The 11,880-nt window shown below is 35.2% G+C and overlaps 1 pseudogene; it reads left to right on the top strand.

Moving 5' to 3' along the window:
* The first annotated feature begins 1,377 nt into the window (after positions 1-1,377).
* On the top strand, positions 1,378-9,683 carry LOC149188655 (pirin-like protein; annotated as a pseudogene).
* Positions 9,684-11,880: the final 2,197 nt, after the last annotated feature.

Here is an 11,880-nt window from a genome sequence, read left to right as displayed (position 1 = left end):
AAATTGCATGTTGGGCATGATTAATTTGTTCCCTATTGACTCAGATGCTATGGTTTTTTGTCTGCAATTTCGCACACATAAGCTAAATTAAACACACAATTTTTTCATATGGTAAATTAATGGAATATTTGGAAGATTAAAAATAAAGGAAAAAAATTGAAGTTTATACTGTGAATTACTAGAAGATTTAAAAAAACAGAAAGAAAATACTTGAGTTATTCAAACCTGATTACAATGTGCATAGTCTCTGATGGAGTGAATCCAGTTGCAAATGAGTATAATGAAATTTTATGAAGCAATTGTGATGTGGTTTTATAGGTTTTTGTTGTTGAATTTGATTGGAAGGGAGGATTGACATGGATTTCCTTTTCCCGAATTCAAATGTGCGTTGTGAATTGAATTAGATGTCATCCAATGGCTGATAAACTCTTATGGTTCATCCTTGTGCTTTCCTTTGTGTTTTCTTTTGTTCAATTCCTAAATCTTGTGTGTTGGTGTCATTTATTGCTTTGAGCAGGTTGCATTGATTAACATATATGCAACTTTGGCTGACACATACATTCTCTATTCTTGTGCAGGTAGCAATGAACTCTGGTCATAGTTGCCCTAATTTATATTTATTGGGGTTGGTCTGATGTGATATGTGTCCTGTTGGATAATATGGGATGGACATTTTGCTTGTTAATTTTGTCACTTTTTTTCTAAATAAGATCTGGAGGTACTGGGGATAGGATGTCTTGTCAACTTGTGATACTAAAGGCTAGTATTGAAAAATGATAAGCCCAATCAATATATGGGCCCATTTTGGACATATTTGAATAACTTATATAACTTAATATTATCTATCTATGTTTTAATTATGAATGTTTTTTTGTCATGTTTTGATGTTTGTGTGGGACCAGTACCATAATAACCACTGGTCCCTGCACAAGAATAGAAGCCTCTCCCCTAGTGTAAAGAATATTTTTTAATTTAGTATTTTATTATTATTATGTTACAAGAATGTTAGGTGGTATTAAACCTCCACCATACTAAAAACATTATACAAATTTTTAGCTCTTTGCAATATTTGACTATGAGTTTTTAGTTTTTCTAGGAATGACCTTAGCCCCATCAAAGCTCCAAAGCCCAAAACTGTAGCATATCCAGGTACTGACTTTACCAATTTAGCATAATTCTATAAGGCCAATACGGAGGCTCATTAAATGTTGACTTTATGACTACAACATATTGTTATTAGGCCAATATGCAGGCTCATTTTTACACTCAGAACTAGGATTCCAACCCTCGGCCTCTCCATTTGTTTGTCACAATTGCTTGGTCGTCTGTCCATCAATCTATGGGTCTGGTCCTACTCCTCCAATGGCTGCACCAACAATGGCGAGGAACGTGATGTTGCCGCTCCACGAGAAGAAAATAATTTTGATCGACCTGTACAGGTATCTGATGCAGCGTATCATCATTCACTACTTAGAGCGTGAGGCCCAATGTTTTGAAAGCTTTCAAAGATCAAAATGGGTAGTTTTCTTGCTCTTCCAATACTGATATGGAGGGAGATGGTGCAGTTGTTAGATGAAGCATTGTAAGGTAATATATCTAGAAATTTTTGCGTTTTTTCTTTTTCTTTTCAAACGTCTAGTGTTTCAATTTCATCATTCTATGTTGAATTTTTGGATATCTATTTGAAAGCAAACTTAAATTGAAGAATTTGGATCCTTTCCTCATGCTAGACAAATTTTCAGGTGAGTTTTCTTATTTGACTAATTTGCAATTAAATTGAACCTTATTCTCTTAGAATGCAGATGATAAGATTCAAACTCTTGCCCTTCTCGTGTAATAAATTCCTCTGAGCTATGTTGGTCTATAGGTGGGTTACGATAGCAATGATGGGTTTTGATCGGATTAGAACATAAGTTGTCGACTTTGAGTTGATTTTTTGTCATTTCACTAATGTGGTTTGTCAAGAGGACTGTCTATTTAATGGTGAATTTTATTTGGATTGCAATTTCTCATCTTGCTAGTTTTCCAATTTAAAAACTCAATAACACTTTTATTTTTCTATTAAAACTTTTATTTTTCTATTAACACTTTGATTTTTCTATTGGGTGTGTGTAGTATCCTATGGAAGCCTAGGTCTTTTTATTTTTTCTTTTGCTACAAACTAACTGTATTGTCCTTCCTTTTGTTGTCCAGGTTTTGAGATTGTCACATACATGCTCAAGTATTTAAATATTGGTGATCATTATGGATGATGGTCTCATTACCAAATAGATATTGCTCCTACATCTTCACTGATTGAGCCAAGGCATAGAGTTCCTTGTCAAATTTTGGGTAGTTCAGTACTGCTCCATGGAATAGCTTTGAATGATATTAGATCATTCTCCCCCCTTCTATTCACACTACCCCCATAACATATCTACTAGAATCAGTTTTGACTTCAAAATACTTATGCAAGTTAGGTAGTGCAAGGTAAACCCATCTTAGGTAAGATTCATTTTCCAATACTTAGTACTTTCATGGATTCAACTGTTTATTTATCAAACATGGATATATTTCTTTTCTCTATTTTGGAAGAGGAAATTGCTTCCTTCTGTGTCGAGAAGTTAGGATAAACACCAATACATTTTGTTGGTGATTGTATTATTTCAATAATGATGTTTCATGTCATGCTTTGCCTAAAATTTTTGATGGGAATGGACTTTATAACATCATAACTGACTAAAACCGGTTCCAATTAAAATGGTTGATGGTTTGTGTGAGGGTTCCTTAGAAACATTTAGAGGTCTAAAATGGGTCTCCTAAGGAATATTATAAAATAATAGTGGAAATAATAAAATAATATTAGATTACCTGATAAAGTTTTGGAGGAGACAAAAAAAAAAACCTATTTTTTCAACTCGTATTTTCAACTTATCTCCCTATGATTTTACTCAAATTTCAAGCAAGAGCGCTTATTGGATGTGGAATTTAATTTTTCATCCAAGGAGTAACCATGTTTCATAATTTGAATGAACCTTACTACATGAAAAAACGTGATTGAAATCATGTTCTTTTCATGTATTTCACATTTTTTGTATAGTAGGGTCCATCGAAAGTACACATCATGGGTACTCCTTGGATGCAAAATTAAATTTCACATCCAACAAGTGTTACCACTGAGAAAAGTTAAAAATACGAGTTAAAATATAGTTCTTTTATTTATTTATTTTTTATCTTTTTACCTTTTTACTCCAAAAATGACAAATCATCCCCATGGTTGACATTGTCATTTTGAATCTTATTGGTCCTTGTAAAGTTTATTTTTGTTGTACATTTTTATTTTGAGGCCCATTTTATACTGCAAAATTTCTCTAATGTGAATCATGTGTATGTTTATTTGAGAGCCAACTTTTTCAAATAATTTAAGAAGATATGGTTTGTCTATGGAGAGCTTTTACGCATCAAGAATTTGCAGGACACAAGGGTACCATCAAAATTGGTGATCTCCAGGTTGGAAAATTTTCATTTTCTTTTTGTTTTCGTGAAGTTTTTTAAGGTCAAAGAAGAAGGATTGATATGAGCATTGAGTGTAGACGTAGGTAACTAGAATTTGTAATAATATTATGAGTAAAAATTTAATGGGTCGTGCGTGGATGACAACTAGGAGAGGTATAGTCCACACTGTCAAATTCCACGAAGCAAAGGGGTCCAACATGGCTTGCAACTTGTTGATGCCTCGAAAATCGCTGCAACAACATCGGGGATAACCACCCGGTCCGGACCTTAGTACAGCTCCTTTTCCGTTTGGAATAGTGGCTCCGACTGGGGATAATGGGACTAGTTTCCCAAAAATGGATAAACGGGATGAATGGATGATTTATAAACTAAGCTAACGGTGAGCGAATAACTAAAACTATTAACAAGAATACATAAACTATGATCTATCCCGGGAACTTATTGAGCTTTAAAGTGCAGCGCTTGATGATCTGTGTCTATAAACAGGCATATAGATGACTCTATTTAACAGACATAGACATTATTTCATTCATGATTACTATGCTTAAATAGTTAAGCAAAGCGATTAAAGCGATATTACCACACTTATCATTTATATCATTGACATATACATGATTAAAAAGAAAGGCACATCATAAAACATCCAATAGTGGAATGAATATAGATCTGTTGTTACAGCGCATGCATATAATCAATAATAGCAAGAATAATCACATAGCAATTCATATGAAAGGAATGAATTCAGACATAGATAGAAATACCATATGAGCTACTTGACACTCCCAATATCAATCGCTACTTGTAATTCTTCCTTCAACGCAGAAACATTCTCAACAAAGACAATAGTGCACAATTGCATAAAAACTTCCTTGTTGAATTAAGAACAACTGGTCCAGTTTCATAAAAGAATATTGACTGAAGCACAATAGTGCAAACTTCAGTCTTTAAGTCTGGTACAAAACTTTACGACCCTTTCCAAAACAATGAAAGGGTCTATAAATACTAAATTAATCTAAATATCTATTAAACTGAAATCCTATTAAATCGGTATCAATAAATCTTGATCCTATTTTCCTCAGCGATCTGGCAATCAGCGACATGATTCATCAAGTAGGCTGCTTGCCTTTAAATCTGAGCTGACTTATCGCAAGCATTGGCTCTACTTTAGGAGGTTTGTTGAGGCGCGAACTGAGCTGGGCGGCATAGGTGGCATCCTGAATATCGGGAATTATATACCCGATCGCATCTGTTAGGCACTTAAGGGCGGCTCTCTGTGTATGCGGCTTAATCAGGAAGAGCCAATATGCTTCAAAGGTTAAACTGTTAATCCCAGCGATTAATCTCCCCTTTTCCTCTAAATCAGGATAACATGATTGCTCCAATGTGTTTGTTGTTGTCAACTTTCCTGGTGTACATTGGGAAATCATATTTGATAAGTAGAGAGTGTTGTTAACTAGTTCAACTAGGTTGCTGGAAGTTGATTTACATCTTGAAGCCGCCCTCTCTGCTTTCATCATCTGAGACTGCCATTCTGTGAAGAGTATATCTTTATGTGTTTCTAAGATCCTGGGCAAATTTGCTGCTCTCCCTTGATCAGAATCTTGCCAGTCAAGAAATGCAGTTATGATCTCTTCGGCTTGATCCAATTCATTTCTGGCCTTCTCTACCTGCTGATTTATGGATGTCGTTAATTCACACAGTGGCTCTGCCTGAGCAATTTGTTGACACAGGAGCTTAATTTGGGATATTAATGCAATGTTTATTTGTAATGATTCTGCTCTGAATTCAGCCACTTGTGGAGCGCCCTTTATTTTTTCGAGCTGCGATGACAATTGAGCAATTTGCTCATCCTTTGTTTTCATCATTTGCTCGTTTGCTGCCCTTAATTGTGCCAATGCCTCCGATAATTCCTTCTGTTTCTGGATCGCGCTTTGGTCGATCCTTTGCTTTTCTGCCTGCTATTGTTGAGTTAGTTGACTATTCACTTGCTGTTGTGTCAACAATTGCTGCTCTGCCTGCTCTGCCTTCTGCTTTGTCTCAGCCAACTCTGCCTGTAATGCGAAAATCTCTTGATCCTTGGTTTTCAGTAGAAGACTTACCTCTGATGCCTTATCGATTGTCGCTGCCGAATAGGCTCCCGCATACTGCGACAGTTTTGTCAGGTCATCGGAGGGGTCAAATTCCTCCTTCCAAACCACGCTGCCCGTAACAGTTTGCTCTGGGAAAAGGGAAGGTTGATCAGTCCTTCTTCTTTTCCTTTGTCGCTTAACCACTGCTTTATGCCTTGGGCTGTAGAAGACATCCAGGGGAGGAATATCTTCTACCTGCAAAATGATTTGGTCGGAGGGGTCCTTTGGTATTACCTCTACCTCTTTCGAAATGGGTGGGCCGCTGGTTCCGCTTAGAACCTGTGGTGAAGTGATTTCCTGTGTATCAGCTACCTTAGAAGTGTCTGTGTCCTTCGAGCATTCCAAACCACTAATAATGGAATCAAATTGCTCCCATTCCTTGAGCAACTTAGGGTCAACATGAGTATCTATATTGACATCAATGGTGGTTTGTTTTTCCTTTTCAGCTTGAGGTTCTTTTCGCACTTTTTCCTGCTCCTTCTTCTGCTTTTCCTCTTGTTCTTTCTTCAGCTTTTCCTCTTCTTCTCTTCTCTGCTTCTCCTCCTGTGGTCTCTGTTGTTCTTTCGTTATAACTGGAGGTTCCTTTGACTGTTGCCGATCAGGCTCGCTTGATGATGTCGCCGGGGTTGTCGCTAGTAAATCTAGAGGCAGAGTTTGCAACCTCTGTTCTCTAAGTTTATTAAATTCAGTCAACCCTTCATCATTATATTTCATTCTAGCGAATTCTTTAACCTGACTTATTGATTCAGCTGAAGAGAACAGGTCGTCAAACATATCTTCTTTATGCTCAAATTTTGTCAATTTGGCCTGTTCTAGTGCATTATAGGCAACTTTCTTTGGATCAAAGTGCCTATTTGGAAGAGTTGCCAGAGTTAATGATTTAATCTTTGTGGCTTCCTTTTCTGCATGTTTGAGATCATGCAGAGTATAAACACCACATCTGAAAGGAAATGAGGGCCAGCCCTGCTTCTTATTCTTCTTGAGAGTCTGTGTAACACTCTCAGCGCTAATCTGATAAGCGATTTCTCTTGCTAGCAGTTTATCTGGTATGTACAAGGGGAGAACATGTGGTTTGGCTTGACTACCGAAAACTCTAACATAAGTGAATTTTTCCTCTCCAAACCAACTCCCTATCGCTGTTAAATCAAACGAAGCTTGATAGGAAATCTTGGGAATGGGTTTATCAAAAATAGAATAATAAATAGGCACCATAAAGCCATTGCAGACTTGGTACAGATGGTGTTTGTAAGAGGACTTCCACAATTTCTGATGGTATATGTGGATAGTCGTGGGATCTTGTGGCGTCCACCTCCAGCCGAGCACGGGAAATTCAGAATTGAAACACAATGTATCTAAAATATATGCACTGTAATAGAATGGGGGAATTTTTCTTTCAGAGATGACAGTCTGATTTCTAAAATCAAGAACAGCTTTGGCTAATTTATCTGAGAGAATAGTGGCCCAATCCATTATTAGACTGTTGCATGCAGCTTCCATTAAAGGAACCATCTCTATGGTGAAATTGGATGAGTCATGCAATCCCCACAATCTACACATCATTATTCCAGCGTAGCAATAAGGAGAAGCCAGGGAATCAACTGAGTACTTACCAGAAGACTCATGTTTGTGCTTTGCCGGATTTTGTCTCCAATCCCGGATGGGTTCGGATTCAACTTCATTCTCGTTTGCGAATTTTTCCAGGAACGCCTTATTGTATATCTTCTCTGGCTTAGGCAAATGATACATTTGCCTCAAGTCCTCAGCTTTGAACGACCCGAAAATCCTCCCGTCTCTGGTGCTGAAGGTTCTGTCCATGATTGGGATTTCTTCAATTGCCCAACGCACTACATCTGTGTATGGGAGAATCTGCTCCCTGGCTGCTATCCGGTGAAGGAAGGAGTCAGCTAAATCTTTAAGAGTGCACTCAGATTTCCGAGTGGAATCAGCAGTGGCTTCTGCTATTGTCACCGTAGGTTCTTCAATTTCGATTAAGTTGTAGGTACCCTGCCAAGTAGTTCTGCCGAGACCTGAACATGTTGTATCCGAAATTAATCCTTTCTTCTTGTCAGTGAGAACTTGTCCTGCAGCTGGCGTAGTGGAAGCACCTGTGGTCTTTTTGGATTTCTTCCCCATTTTGCTTGAGCTTTCTCCTTTGGATGAATTCTGCACAGAGGCGCAAATATACGTAATACAGAGAAATAGCAATGAAATCTTGCAAGTGATGAGAAATATTGACAGATGCGTAATAAGGGAGTAGCTTTTAAAATGGGCGCAGACACAATCCATGGGAGGATTTTAGGACTTACGATCACATTAAATGGCCGTTTAAAACCTACCAATCTTAAATGCCCATTATATCGTTAATCGGCCGAATGATTCATTTAAGCGTGCTATGGGCGTTTTGGCGGTTGTGCGCAGGCGAATCATTGTTGGACGGATCAAGCCTTTAATATGAAACAAATCATGATATCCCTTCATTTAACGGCTTTTTTGAAATCCGCGCTATATCATAATCGGGTGTCGGGAACACTTAAATCCTCGTGTTGACAATTTTGAAATCCCGATCGCCGATAGCGAAATCGCATCGCATCGGGGTGAATGGGCATAACAATGTGCATAAATAGTGTATCGCCGATTGCCGATTGCGATATCGCATCGCATCGGGGGTATGACCTCGGCGCCTTATTATTGTGCATAGGATACTGCCGATTGCCGATTGCGATATTCCATCGCATCGGGGTGAAAGGGTTGGGGTGTTTTATGACTACGTAAAGAGTACCGCCGAAAGCCGATCACCGATTGCGCATCGCATCGGGGCTAATGGCATGGGGGCGCTTTAAAATGTGCATAAAGTATTGCCGATAGCCGATATTGATATCGCATCGGCGGAGACCAATGTGCCACTTATTTATGTACCTCATGTCATTGCGATATGCGATCTTGCGATCGCTTTATCGCAATGATAAAGGTTTGTTTTATTTGATCAAATGGGTTTTTCAAAAGGCTTTTATATAATGTTTTTATTTGGTTTGCGGACCTTTTTCAAATAATGAAATATTGATACCAACTAACTTCTAAAGGGACCCATTTCATATGATAATTTTGTAAATAAACATGATATGAAATGGGGGGTTGTTGTAGGGCACAACACAACTCTCGGTAAATCTTTCATCAAAAGAAAAAATTTAAGTATTTAACTTTCTAACAAGGTAATTTATTTAAGATTCTCTATTTCTAACTCAGGTACTTACTTACAAGGAATTGGTTTTTTGTATGATGATCATGATTGAACCTGCATAACAAGAATTGAAAAGTAAAGATATACAAAAGATCCAGCAAGATGGCGTTAGAGCAATTGTTATAACTGGAGAAGCCTTGGGCATTAAGTCCCCTGTATACAAATGAACTCTAACAATGTTTTTTGATTTCACAATGAAGCGAGGAGTTGTTCCTCATCAACTTGTTCCAGAGGGTTGGAATGCATTTGCATATGTTTTAGAAGGTGAGGTGTTTTTTGAAAATCTTAGTTCATCAGCTATTGCTGGTCACCACATTGTTCAATTGGGCTCCGATAATGGATTGAGTATTTAGAACAAGTCAAATAATCCTTGCAGATTTGTCCTAATTGGAGGCCGAGAAATTAAGGATGGAAAATTATCTTGAAGTTTAAAAACATTGGTGAATCTCATTAGTCCCTAATATACAAACTATAAAATGTTTATAGATGTAATTGTAAAATTATTCAAATTTATAATGAATTTATATATAATATCTATATAATGTTGACTATTTTTAAGGTAAAGTAATTTTATATTGTAAAATTTGGGTGAATCATTTTTATAAAAAATGGAAATTGGCGAATCTTTTTTTTGGAAAAATCATAGAAAATTAGCCCACCTGTGAATATTAACTCCTAAAATTTTCCATGATTAAAGGGTAGCCACTCAATGACTAGTCGCTTAATATGGTCCCTTTGTTATGAAAAATAAACAGGAAATAATTAAAGATATTGAAAACTATCAGTGTTCCAAAAATAGATTTGAAAGAGCTCTTAGCTGATGTGTTAATCTTGTTGATATTCCGCATTGAAAAATTAATCATAAGAAGGTTAAATAATAATTATGGCAATCTTTATAATAAATTATATAAATAATTTTTATATTTAATAAATTTGTTTTAAAATGTAATTTTCAGAAAGTTTGTTGTAAAAATTTAAGATTCTTGAAAATTTTATGGAATGATAATAATAACCATCTTATAATAAATTATATAGATAATTTTTATATTTAATAAAATTGTTTAAAAATGTAATTTTTAAAAAGTTAATTGTAAATTTTTTTATAAAATGATAATGGTTGAATTAAAAAATACTAAGATTGTAATTTATATTTAATTAATGCAAAAATTTAATTACAATATTAATATTAATTTAATTTCAAAATTATAACTAAGTTAAATATCAAGTTAATATATAAGACCTTCCAACAAAAAGCCTATTTCAACATGATTATGTAAATATTTAAATTTACGAGGCCTATTTCAACATGATTATGTAAATATTTAAATATTTAAATTTACGAATCTTTATGTTTTATTAAATAATATTAAATTTGAATTTATTTTAATCATTAAAATAAAATATTATTCCAATAATTATTATAATTTAATTTTAAATTTTATGTCATTTTAACTAAATAAACTAAATATTATATGCATATAGTTTATGTATAAAAATAAAACAGTGACATGCTACCAAGTGGCTCTTGTTGTTATTATTATTGTTATTTATATTTCTATAATCCTTAATCATGTTTAATATTATTTCTAAAACTTTTGGTGTGGCTTCACCATTTATCATGAGGGACACATAACTGATAAGAAAATAGTATTCAAGCGGTTATAAAGGGAAGAAACAATTATTTGAATGTTGATATGAAAGTTAATCACTAAATAGAGAAAAAAATTGGATTTCACAAATATTGATAATGTGATTAAAAAAAATTAAGATGACCAAATATCTAGAAAGGGAATTCAGCTCAAATAAAATGAGGATGATTAAACAAGCAGTCGAAATTATTATTGTTGTCGTTTTTTTTTAAACCAATTAAAATTGATGATAATAATAATAATAATAAGCCTATGTAAATAATAACATTATTATTATGTATACAAAATATTATAATTATTATGGATAAAGATAAGGGACGTTAGTGACTGACCAAGAGTGGGGAACTAAATTAAAAGTGGGGGGCGGAAAAATCTAGGAATAAGGAAGAATATTCAAAATAAAGTAAAGTATATTCTAATTTATTAATGATATATTAATAAGACATGATAAAGGCAGGGAAATCAATGAGCACAGGTAAAAAAAAAAAAAAATTAAGATCAAAGAGGGATGACAAAGTTTGAGAAATCAATAAGCCACATGAAAGGGAAAGTCGAAAAAGATAATATCAAGGAAGGGGAAGGGAGGTAGGGGAGCTTGTACAAGAGGTTCAATCAAACAGAGGGAAGAGGAAAAGATCATATAAAGGGAAAAGTAGAGGGGTTTGAATACTGGAGGAAGGAAGAAACAAGATGATTATCAAAGAACGATCAATTAAGTGAAAAGACAGTGGATAAAGGGTTTCCAAGAGTCAATGAGTATATAGCCATCTTACCTATTGAAGTTGTCAGGGTCTTTTTCAATCTCTAGGGCTTCCAGAATAAGACAGGTTGACTAGAGAGGAGTCAGGGCCAAGATTTTTGTTTGGTCAAAGTTGATGAGGTGTTTGGTTTTGAAGGAGTGATCAATTAGGGATGAATTCAAGACCCGGTTATGGTTCATGTCAAAAATGTGCTCCTTCAACTAAGCTTTAAGGGACCTACCAATTTGGCCAATATAAGACTTGCCACAAGAACGAGTTTTCTACACTCCAGGACCAAGCATTAGATCCAGTTTATCTTTAGGAGATCTAAATAATTGTTTTAGGGTTTTGCAAGGTTTAAATAAGGTTTTAATGTTATTTTCTGCTAAGAATATTAAGATGTTATTAATGGTACCTTTTATGTAAGGAATGGAAATGAGGGCCCTAATAGGGAGCAGAGGGCCTTTGGGGTGGTGAGAGTAGGTAGCACTAAAGTATTTGTTGATTTGAGATGAGGAGTAGTCATTCTTGAAAAAGGTGTTAGTTAGGTGAGCTCTTTCTTTGGTTAGAAATTGTGGAGCAAAATTTTTGATCAATCTATCTAATAGGGTTTCAAGGACGACAAACTT

This window comes from Pinus tabuliformis, chromosome 3_1 (assembly GCF_031772625.1).
Source record: "Pinus tabuliformis cultivar Carrire ecotype Pingquan chromosome 3_1, CPIR1, whole genome shotgun sequence".
NCBI lineage: Eukaryota > Viridiplantae > Streptophyta > Pinopsida > Pinales > Pinaceae > Pinus > Pinus tabuliformis.
Note: the sequence above shows the minus strand (reverse complement) of the source record. Positions and strands in the feature narration are given on the sequence as shown.